We start from the raw sequence: 12,943 nt of genomic DNA on the forward strand, positions 1-12,943 counted from the left end.
CTTGGTCCACTGCTTTTCTCACTTTATATTAATTCCTGTCAGAAACCAGTCGTTTCTTTCTAAATGCATGCAGATGATGCTCTAGTTTATGTGTAAAACTATTTTAAGTTTACTGAAGCTGAAGATTCATCTAGACCAGGTGGTCTGCAAGATGTGGCTCTTTAGACCCTAAACAATGGATCAAAAAATGAGAACCAGCTAGTTATAGAAAATATATTTGTTTAACAAATGCATGTTTTAGCATGTTCTTTACTGATTAATTGCATTGAATTTATAAAATATTTATAAAATATTTTAAGATCTGTTATTGGTGAGGAAGATTTTTATTTTATTTTAAAACCTAAAATTTTAAAATGTACGCCAGTTACAAAGTAGATAGATATGTATTAAATATAAGTTTTCATTATTTATTTTTTAAGTGGGTCTAAATAAGTTTAATTAGCTGGACTGAAGTCAAAAGTGACTCTTTGTAAAATTTGCAGACCCCTGACTTAAACGCTGTGGATTTAAATCTCAGGATTAATTTAAATGTCAGTTTGTTTTTCTTCCAGATCTCGTCGTCCTGAAAAACTGCTTCCAACAACTAATTGTCCAGACGTTGCAAAAGTTAGAGAAAAGAAATACTAGACTAGACTCTCAATTATCACTTGACAGCCTCATTAAAAAAAGATCATCAGTAAATTAGTTCAACTTTAAAATCAGAGGAGACCGTTTATCTTTTCACAGGGTAATTGTATTCATGAATGCTATCATTTTTTTCTCATCTCAGTTACTATAAAACCTCCTGATCTCAGACAACAACAACTATCAGGCCAGTGAGAATGATTTGATACGGAGCACTAAAAATACTTGTTGGGTGTTACAGTTTTGAATTCTTAACTGTGAAGCCCAAACATTGAGATTCACTGCAGTAAAGAAATTTCCATAAGCATTCCACCCATTAGCTTTAGCATTCATCATGCAAACTTCAAAATTTCTTAAAATGCATTAGCTAAAAAGGACTGACTACACTGCAAAAAATCTAAATCTAGATAAGTAATTTTTTTCTTAAAACAGGTGTATTTGTTCTTGGATTGAGGAGGTAAAAGACTCATTTTGCCAACGGAACAAGACAATTTACATTTAAAATAATAATACTAGTCTTATTTCAAGTGCATGTTATGTAATTATCTTATTTTAAGAGTAAAAATACTCATTCCAATGGCAAACTATCTCATTGACCTACTCAAATTAAGGGTAAATACACTTAATTTAAGACATTTTTACTTATTTTGTAGATTGTTTTTCTAGTGTAAGCGGGAAAACAGATGATCTGCAGATGGAATGGTTTTGTTGTCTAAAATAAAAAAATAGATATAATGTACTTATGTCTAATTAAATAAATATAAAGAAAAATTAAAAAATCATTTTATTTCATTGCCAAGTTTTCTTACCTGCTCAAATCAAGAAAAATACTGCAGTGTCGTAATTTTATCCAACATAATACTAAACTAAAAAAAAACTTGTTAAACTTTATTTTTTTTTCTTTTCTACTTGGTATGAAATATTAATGCTTTGTACATTAAGAGATGTGCTGTAGAGCCTTGCCAGCTATTTCATAATTCAAATGGTCAATGTTGTTTTCCAGGTGGATTAAATGAGCTTTGGCTTTTATTTATCTAGTGATTTTATTTGTGGAGGTACACTTTCATTGCTCTGTACTATTCAATATTTAAAACACAAAAGAAACACACCAAAGAAAAAGAAATACAAAAAGAGCATGCAGACCTTCCAGTTCAACTGAGAAAGAATGTGGACAACATAACTAAAGCAACAAGAAACCAGGATTAAATAATCTTGGTGTGTAACGTGAATAGGAACCGGGTCTCTGAGAAAAGACAGACTTAAGTATGAATTATGAGGTAATGAATACATTAAGGAGGAGAATTTCCTTTTAGAATCTGTGAAATGTTTCCTGGATGTGTCCATAGATGGACAGATACACACGTGGACCAGATTGTTTTCTACCACTTGTTTAATAAAAGAAAATCCAACGATGATCCCAGAAATAACTTGAATCTGATAAACGTAACAAAATAGAAATATTTTATGAAAATGAGCAAATCATTGTCAGACACTGCCAGGGTGTAATTGAATGATTTAAAAAATAATCTAATGAAACAGGCCTGGACAAAAATGATGCTCCTTTAGAAATTACTGATTATAATGTGACCAAAGGGACGTGTTAAATCAAGGTGTGTCCACTAATTATCATCACAGGTGTCTACGGTCTAGAAATCAGTAAGTGGGTCTATATATAGAGCTACAGGTAGTCACTGTGATGGCAATTTCCAAGCCATGTGAATCAATTTGACACAACTGGCTGAAACTCGGCACCAGGCTCGAGACATTTGATTTAGAGCGGTGGGATCTACTGGATGTTATCAAAACTACAACTGAGCAGGTATCCTAATGTCTGCATTATTTCACGGCTGAAATCGTTTGTTCCATAATATTGATAATGATTTTATAAATAATAATAAAAAATACTCTGAAGCACTCATGAAACATTTCTCAGCAACACTTCTGATTCAAAAAGGTTGAAGCTGAGTCGAGCAGATTGACTCGAGCCTAACGTCACTAGCTATTTGGTGACATGGTGTGTACCACACTCAACATGGACCAGGGAAAGCAAATGGTTGTTTCAAGAGATTAGAAAGCAAATTATAGACCAGCATGTTAAAGAAAAAAGCTATAGACCATTTCCAAGCAGTTGATGTTCGTGTGACTACAGCTGCACATATTATTCAGAAATTAAGGATCCATGGGACTTAAAGTAGCCTTCCTGGACGTGGCTGCAGGAGGAAAACTGATGACAAATCAAAGACACAGATGATATGAATGGCAAAATAGAATAAAAAAAATAAACTTCCAAAGAGATTAAAGTTGAACTTTATGCTACAGGAGCATCAGTTTTAGATCACACCATCTGCCTTTGTTTGAGCTAAAGTGGACCTAATGGGAGACAACCAAGGAGGACCCCATGTTTGGAAACAAGTCATTAAAAAGCAAGACTGGAATTTATCAAACTACATGTTGACGAGAAAGAAAGATTCTGGGAGAATGTCCTATGGACAGATGAGACAAACGTGGAAAGTTTTGCAAAGAAACAGCTCTATGATCACAGATGGAAAAATGAAGCATATGAAGAAAAGAATACTGTCCCTACTGTGGAACATGGAGGAGGCTCTGTCATGCTCTGGGCTGCTTTGCTTTATCTGAATCTCTGCAAGGTCCAATGAAATCTCCAGACTATCATGGATGGTAGAAATGAATGTGCTGCAGTGTCAGGAAGCCTGGTTTCAGTCGCAGGTCATGTGTCTCCAACAGTATAATGAGCCGAAACACACAGATAGAAACAGCCAAGAAAGGCTGAGAGGAAAACATTGAACTGTTCTGAAGGGGCCCCTAGGAGCCCTGACCTCGATCCTACTTAGCAACTTTGGAAGGAGCCGAAACAGGTCGTCTGGAAAAGGCAGCCTTCAAACCTGAGACACCTAGAGCAGTTTACTGATGGTAAATGGTAAATGGCATGTACTTATATAGCGCCATTATTCAAGTTAGGAGACTTGACCAAAGCGCTTTACACTACATTCATTCACCCATTCACACACACACTCACACACTGATGGTGGCAAGCTACATTGTAGCCACAGCTGCCCTGGGGCTCACTCACAGAAGCGAGGCTGCCGTACACTGGCGCCACCGGGCCCTCTGACCACCACTGATGAGGAGAGGAGCGGAGCAGAAAACCTGCAGAGGGGAGCAGAGGTCTGACTGTCAGGAACAGGAACCATTAATGGCAGAGATTGACTGTAAAGGTTGGGCAACAAAATGTTAAGTTAAGGGTGCCATATTTTAGTCCAGGCCTGTTTCATAAATAAATTCATTCTGTTGAGGCATGACTAAAAAGCTAATTTGTTCTGCGTTTAATTTGGGGGTTTCTTTCATTAAATAAGGGGGACCAACTATTTTGTCCAGATAGATAGATAGATAGATAGATAGATAGATAGATAGATAGATAGATAGATAGATAGATAGATAGATAGATAGATAGATAGACAGCCTCTCTCCTACTTGCACTGTTCACTTGTCAAATTTTTTACTTTTTTTTTTATTTTAAAGGGACACTGCCTGTTCATGATAATCCATCCATTATCTGACACGCTTGTCCCAATTTGGGCCGTGAGGGGTCTGTTCATGATAATTTAAATGCAAAATGCCAGAATTAGCAAGAAGGCTAATTTACATATGTAGTCTCAGGCAAGTCAATAAGAAAGAAACGCCAAACAATCAGACGGTAGATGCCAGACATCAATCAATCAAAGTGATTACAATGACAACAAAAAGTGAATAATAGAATAAATAAAAGACTGTGGAATATTTTGTTGTTGTGAGCACGTAAATAAGATCTGCTGATGAAATTAGTGTTTTTGCACTTAAAATAAGATAATGTTGTCTTTTTTTTTTTTATCTGAAACATAAATCACCATAATCCATACTTATCCTCTCAAAATACATTTATTTCAAGAAATGGGAAAAAAAAAAAATAAAAATAAAAAATTGGCCTTTTTTATGCATTGTAGAAAATGATTAACCGCTATTTTTTTTTTTTTTTTTTACATTTATTTATTTGTAATATTTGGGAACATTTCACAGGTTAATGTGTAAAATGATGACATTTCTATTCAAAATTTGCGTACATTGAGGCCTCATGTGGACTGATTATGATTAATATCACAATAAACCAGATAATTTGTGTTATTTGTCATGCTGTCATGGGTTCTAATAAATGTTGCAGTAGTTCCAGGCCTCAGGTAAACCCCACTAATGGTGATCCCGGTGAGAGGGAGAGTGTTAATAAACTCCTGACTTCTTCTCTGGGACAATTTGCTGGGACACTTATTACTCCAGGTGGCAATTGATCATTAGAAGTAGAGGAGAAACGGATCACCTGATAGGTTGGAGAAGAAAATGCTGTTTGAGCAACTCTGTCCTACTAAGAGGTAATCTAAGAGACCAAATATACAAGAGAAAATAAATGGAAAAGACAGGGAAGCATTTCTTTAATCTTTGCTGCATTATATAAATACTATTTTTTTTGGATTATATGGATTTATATTGTTTCACCAGGAAAGGTCCTAAATAGTCCAGGGGGGAAAAAAACAGTAATGAATACTGTGCAGACATGTTTTATGTCAGCAGCTGCTGGAGCAGAGCGTCTATGCATTTTACATCCAGCAGAGGGCAGTGTTGTCAAAGCCCACAGCAGCTGTACAGTAGACTGGGTTTTAAAAACCAGGATGTTAAACTGCTTAATTATAATAACTATTTAGAGGAATTAAATACATTGCATTTAGGGCTTGTTTCTCTTTGAAACCAGGATTAAACATTTATTAAAGTCGATTTATATTTTTCCCTTATGTTTTTTTGGGGGTTTTTTGCACCATGTTTTTTTTTCTCCCACGCTTACATTTGATCATTGCTGCACTCTAAAGAATGTAAAGGATATGAATGCTGTTCAAAGCGAAATTTCCTTTTGTATTTACACTGTGTATACAAAATGTAAAGAAAAAAAAGTATTCATAAAGGTTGTCTAAGGGTTCAATACACACTGTAAAAACTCAAATATAAGTCATTTTTTTATTAATTAAGTACAGTATGTTTGTATGTTAGTGGATCAATGAGCAGAAGAGTGCTGCAGTTCTGTGTTTTGACCACAGGTGACAGTATTACTAAAAATCTCTACAGTTCCTCTTTAAATGGCCTTTCCCCACCATGATTCTGGGGTCTTTCTGCATGGAGTTTGCATTTTCTCCTCATGTATGCATGGGTTCTCTCCCGGTACTCTGGCTTCCTAAGGTCAGGAGAAAATCAAACATGTTTGAAAATTAGAAATTCTGAGTAGAGCCGCTGCTCCTCCACATCGAGAGGAGCATGTTGAAGTGGCTCGGGCATCTGATTAAGATGCTTCCTGGATGTCTCCCTGGTGAGGTGTTCCAGGCACGTCCCACCGGGAGAAGGCTCAGGAGGAGAAGAAGATGGATGGATGGATTGAAATTTAGTCTGCCCTGGTGAGGTGTTCTTAGGTAAATCCTGCTGTTGTAACAGAGCTACGAGCCGATTTAACAGAACCTCGCCTACTGCACATGTGCAAACAAGGGAGTTCTTCTTCTTCCTCCTGATGGACTAGTCCGAAAATCGCCGTCTGTTGTCGCTGAGTCCGATGTGTGGGTTTTGGACGTGCAGTGTGAACAGTTCGATTGTATCAAGAGAGCCGGGAACGTAGAACATACATCATGATCTGTGAAGTTTTAAACCCTGCAGTTTGAGCTGTAGCTGAGTACAATGATGTATGTATGCCTGGCCTTGGTGGATCAAGCAGAAGAGTGCTGCAGTTCTGTGTTTTGGCCACAGGTGACAGTATCACTAAAAATCTTTATAATGCCCCTTTAAGTCTTTAAATGGCCTTGCCCCACTGTAGATCTCATATTTCATACATCCTTATATACCACTTTGTTCGCTTAGGCCAGTGGATCAGTCACTCTTAAACTCTCTCTAGTTGGCCCCAAACTCTGGAATGAGGTGCTGCATATCACACAGGCTTCCTCTTTGACCATTTTTAAATCTTACACACTGCAGAAACTCAATAATAATTATATTTTGGACTTTAAAACCAAATTATAATTCATTTAGTCATGAATTAAGTTTATTTTCCTGTGATTTGAGCAGGTAAGTTAGACAATTTGCCAATTATTATTGAGTTGAAAAAGCTTCCTGGATGAGAAGTGAAACTTCTTCAAACTGGGAAACAAAGTCCAGTGGATTGCTTTTTATTATTTATTATTTACTCTTAAGTATAAGATGATTTATGTTTGAATAGTAAAAGAAGTAACCTCATTATCCTATTTCAAGTGCATAATACCCAATTATCTTATTTTAAGGACAGAAATACTCATTCTATTGGCAGATCATCTTATCAACCTGCCCAATTGAAGGGAAATTCCCTTATTTTAGGATATCTTTCTTAATTAGTGTTACTTCTCACTTTTTCAAAATGGTCCCTGCAAAAACAGACCTAAAAGTAAAACTACATTCTTGAAAAGAGTGTAAAATCTCTTAATTTGAGCAGTTAAATGAGGTCAATAGGATGGGTATAGTTTGGAAACCCTAAAATTGGAGAAATAGATGTTATGCACTGAAATTAAGATAAAAGAGTTGCTTTTTTTATTAAACAAGAGTCATTTTTATTCCATTGACAAATTGTCTTACCAACTCAAATCAAGGGAAAATACACATATTTCAAGAAAAATGAATTCAATCTGGCAACCAATTCTCCCAGTTGGACGTAATCTTAGTCATTTCTTTTTTTAAACAAAAGTATTTTTTCTTGATTTAAACAGCTATACAGTTTACCAATAGAATAAGATGATTTATGTTAGAAACTTAAAGGAACGCTCCGTTATCTCAGTTCAAGGGTATGATATCTAATTATATTATAACAGTCAATTGGCAGAACATTTTATTTAGCTTCTCAAATAAAGGGCTTGTTTTAAGAAAATTCCTTAGATCAGTTTTACAGTGCAGTTGTACCATAAGATTTCCATTACAGGATAAAATGTCGAACAAAACTCTCAGATGCTTAAAGTTTGGGATATTGCTTTATAACCCTGCTTTAAACTTCTTATCTTTCTCCCTTACTTGACAAGTCTGACAATAAGTAGTTTCTTAATTTATTTAATTTTTATTTAATTTTTTCCCTTAATTTGAGCAGTTAATTAAGATGATCTGCCAAATCGAATGAGTATTTTTGCTCCTGAAATAAGATAATGGACTTTTATTTTTCCTTATTTCAAATGTTAATCATATTCTTCCATTGGTATATTGTCTTACTTACCTGCTCAAATCAAGAGAAAATAAACTTATTTCAAAAATTACTTACATTTCAATTTTTGTGGTGTTTTACTCTCCGACGTTTTCCTGCAAACCTCAGATTAAATAATCATGATCTGTGCTGATTTGTTTAATTTTTGATATAGTTGGTAGTACTAGATTGTATTTAGAAAAATCAGAGTAAATAAGTGGGAAACCAAGACATTGATTATTCTTATTACCTGCATAAAACCCATGGAGAAACTTTGGGGTTCAAACCAACCTCTGATCTAAAGCAGCTGCTCCACCGTTCAGCTTACAGGGAAAACCATTGATTGTTTTTCTTCAGATTCTCAGTTATGGTCTACTTTGACAATCTTATAAAATCCCTATAAGATTCCTACATTTTTGCAGCTGTAAGTTTAAAAAAAATGGTTTCTGCACATGATACACTTCAGGTTGTCTACCCTGAAGGTAGTACATTGGGACAATCTTCCAAAGACCCACATGCATTTTAAATGAACTTTATTGATCTCGCACAGCATAAATTTACCTCTGCATTTAATCCATCCCCTTGGGGAGCAGTGGGCTGCCATTGTGTGGTGCCTGGGGAGCAGTGTGGGGTTAAGGGTCTTGCTCAGGGACCCAGAGTGGCAGTCTGTGGGGATTGAACTGGGTACTTGCAACCTTCTCAGAGCACAAGCGCACTGCTCTGACCCACAAGGCCAACACTACCGGGAGCCGGAAAAAAATGGATTTAATAAAGTTTTAGGGATTTTTTTTTTTTTTCAAGCCTTTTAGGAAAATTGTTCAGTTTAGTTGTTTGCTTGACAACTAAACAATGACAGGAACAATGATTTTAAAACAAAGTATCATGTTGGGAAACACTCATAAATGCTTCATCACCTTTTTACTTCACTGAGAAAAGTTAGATCATGAATGTAAAGCAGATCAATAAATCCTCCACAAATTTCATAGACAATTTAGACTTAAAGGCTTAAAAAAAAAAAACTACCAAAGATGAAAAAACACAAGTGATGGAAAATTTGCTGACATTTAGACATTTTCCTTTTGGCCTTAAAGGAGTCATCTGTGTGATTCCAGCTTCACTGGCTCATGCTGCTGCTGGAAGGTTGGAAAGCCTGACTCGGTCTGTGACCATGTCTGGTTCTGAACTCGGTCCTTCTGAAATCAGAGGGGATGCTGGTGGCAGGTCCCCCTCTGAAGAGTCACATTTTCCCCTCTTATTCTTAAATGATGCTGAAACAGTTAATTCCAGACAGATCAGCAGGCACCAAGTGACCGGGAAATGTCTGTTTTGAATTGATAACATTTAGGCTAGATGTCCTATTGCCAATCTTGATTTAATTTTCTGTTCAAAGCAGCTTTATTCTTCTCAGCTTTTCAATGTTCAGTTATAAATATGCTTGCTGTAGCACTGGCTCCTTTAGCCATATTTTGGTGCTTTAAGTAAGCGAGCTAGAAATGACACCACCTGTGATCCATTTTGTCACACTTTTTTCTAAACTCCCAGAAGAAGTCTTCTCTTGGGAACAGCCCTCATTAAAGTGTAGCAAGCCTTTAAATTAGTTTATTTTCATCACTGCAAGCTCTTCTAAAAGATAAAACCCAAGTACTTTTCTTTTGATTTTATATTTCTAATACTGATGGAGATAATTATACATAACAGGAGTGGATCTACGGGGTTGGGGAGGGTGGATTTGGGGTGGGCGGGGGTACGGGGGGGTTGAAACAAACAAATGTGATTGGCTGGTGATGTACTGTTTATTAATACCCCTTTTCCACTGGTCAAAAACCTGTCTAAACCCAAGAACAATCATTTGGTGGCAAGGGGAACAGCTCACTGACGTGTCTACCCAGATCAAATGACTCGGAAGGTGAGCCGCGTTTAAATCTGGGCTCTGATCAGCCTGCTGTGGGAACACCAGAGACAGGTTGACCTGCTAAATTACATGATACCATTGAAAGCAACATACAGACGTCAACACACCGCACCAGTCGCTTCTGATCTACCAAGCAAAAACTCTGTTTACATTCGATGAACATGGAGCAGCTCTGGTGAGAGGGATTCAGACAGATAATAGAGCGAAACAATAAAGCACACTGACTACGCCCTGGCTTCCTTCCATTGCTCTCCATTGTTTACTTCCCTGATTTCTTTCACACTGGTAACATCATCAATGCTAACCCAGCGTGATGATGTGCAGCTGGGGACAGAGAGCACACAGCTGCCAGCGAGGGGTTAGACCAGCTTTTTATGCCAGCGGGAAGGAAGCAAAATGCTGATTGTTAACGGGTCGATCTCTGTTTGAAAACAATGTGTTAACAGGCCATTTTCAGTGGGAAATAGGCTTATATCAGTGAGCTAACACCGTTAGCAAAAGTTAACTTGAAAACAAAATCAAATCTGAAGAAAATGACGAATGTTTAAAGTGACTATGAAGCATATTTAAGTCATAAGACATTGTTCTAATATATCTGGGGAATTTTTTGATCTAATGCTAACCGCTTACTCTTTGTAGCATAGCTCTTCATCTTGGTTAGCGTCCCCTAACGGCAGTTTAGCGGACATTTAACGATGCTCATTGCTGTTTTGGCTGGACATAGCTTACTGTATTATGAGATGTTTTCACTGACCTTTAGATTAGTTTTGCAGTGTAGCTACTCACCTTACATTACAGAGTTACATCATGAAATCATAAATTATGAGAAAAGGGCAGATTTTTTATTTGTTTTTGTTTTTTTAGCCGCGGTTGATCCACAAGATCTTTCAAAGTTCAGCCTGGCCTGGAGGTCAAGGCAAACTGTGCCCGAGCTGAGCCTATGTGATCGAGCGAGTCGGGGTTGCAGAGCTGCATGCTGCAGAGAGCCTGGTGGATGTTTGTGAGCTGCAGGGCAGAACAGCAGCCTGTGTGAGGAAAGGCTGCCAAGGAGTCCTATTTATAGATGCAACAGGCAATGTGGGCCATTGTTTGAGGCGTTTACAGTACAGAGAAACATCCAGTTTCTGATCACCACACCACCTCATCCAGTTTTTCCTTCCTGGATGAATTGAAATCATTTAGTCGGTTATTTACTTACTGTTGTTGTGTTGATTTGCTGCAAGAAAGTCCATGACAGCCTTGATGGAGACTGAAAAGATAAACTATGACTAACCCTCATTTACTCATTAAACAATAATTTCACATAGATTATTTCACTTACAGACTCGTTTAGAGAGATCTGATCAGCAGGAGGACATCAGGCATGTACTATGGCACCATCTGTGTGATCAGCCTCTGCCTGAGCAAATCTTTCTACTTTTCTAAATTAAGACTATTCTTTGACCTGCTCCCAGAAATGGTTCCTTTGAATGAGGATCTTTCTACTTTCCTAAAGACATGCACCAAAAAACAGCCTTTTTTCACAGCCATTCTTCCACCCTGAAAGTCTCCTAATTTTATTAGGATTCACCATTGACTAAACATAAACTGTTTCTGCACTCACACAAACGCAATACCCAGTGTTGGTTTTATTCTCTTAAAATAAATGGTTTCCTTCACACCCCTTTCAAACCACGTGCCCTCTTTGTCCAAATTATGAACACTCTGGTCCTCAAAAGAATGTTGTTTGTGCATAAGGTGTAGGACAAGTGTAAGATGCACTGCACTAGTGCATCCTAAATACCTAATTACTATAGTAGTAGCCATACAAAATATCCCCACTTTCCTTGATGGGCCCTTGGCTGGTCCCCTAAAATTCCTTTGTAAACATCAGTCTTTGTACTAAAATACTCTTTCTGTTATGATTTGTGGACATTAAGATCTAAAGAGAAGTGTCATATCCCTGTAATTCAATAAAATGGTGGCGTCAGAGTAAAAACATGCACACCCAGGAGAAAGAGGGGGTCTATCCAGTGGCTGGAAGTTGGAGGGGACTCTGCTGGGAGTTGCAGGGAAGTGGGCTGTCATTCAACTGGCGTTTGACTGAGAAGGGCTGTTTTGAATGGCTGCTACTGTAACACGGAGCAGATGTAACAGGCTGCTGCATGCACAGAACATGCACAGTGCCATCTTGAAAATGTATTTCTTTTAATGAAATGTCCCCAGATTTGGATTCAGAAATATGGTCACCATAAGGTAGTGCTACAGGAGATGTCACAAAATAACAATGTCCAGTGATTGTCCAAATGTCCGCCCTAACCACTATATATGGCACTATTGTGATTACGCCGTTTTAGATGAGTGTCGGAACGTCTAGTGGATGGAAAAGTAGTGGACTAGAAATTTTCAACAATGCACCTTGAAAAGCAGCGATAAATAACAAAGATGGTGCAGGCACCGTGCATGGAGGTGGAGTCATGTGACCAACGGGGAATGAAAAGTATTGATCATCTGTTTGAACAATCAGTTAACTGAGTCCACTATAAAGTCCACTATATAGTCCCCGCTCTATATAGCGATGGAGGGATTTAGGGGTTAGGGTGGATGTTTGGATAGAGCCATGGTGACAATATTTTACTTAAATGTATAAAAACTGAAAAGCTTACAGTATTTATATAGAAAAATTAATATTTTTCAAATAAAGTCTATTGTTAAAAATAATCGTGGATCCCTTTAAAATCATAGTTAATCTTTTCTTTAAAGCCTTTACTTTATTAAGTTGCTATTTTTCTCATCTGAAGCCACTTACTGCGGGGAGTGTTATTGTCCTTTTCACTCTGTAATATTACTTTTTTCTATTGTATAACAGATATGATTTGCTCCACAGTGAACTGAGGTGATACGATGGATCATCTCTACCATCTGCACACACACTATCTGTCAGCATTAGATTTGGTGAAATGAGCCCTGCTGTAACAGAAGACTGTGATTCACTCTCCAGTGGAAAACATTGCCCTGGGCTACCTTTCTTTTAACACATTATACTATTGGTTGTTGTTGTGATACAGTAGAGGATGCATCAGATGAAATATAAACACATTAATGTTGTTAGCCGAGGACTTCCTGACAGAAATTGTTGCTTTATTTTT

Source organism: Cyprinodon tularosa, unplaced genomic scaffold, assembly GCF_016077235.1.
Source record: "Cyprinodon tularosa strain WSP-4 unplaced genomic scaffold, ASM1607723v1 ctg110, whole genome shotgun sequence".
NCBI classification, from domain to species: Eukaryota; Metazoa; Chordata; class Actinopteri; order Cyprinodontiformes; family Cyprinodontidae; genus Cyprinodon; species Cyprinodon tularosa.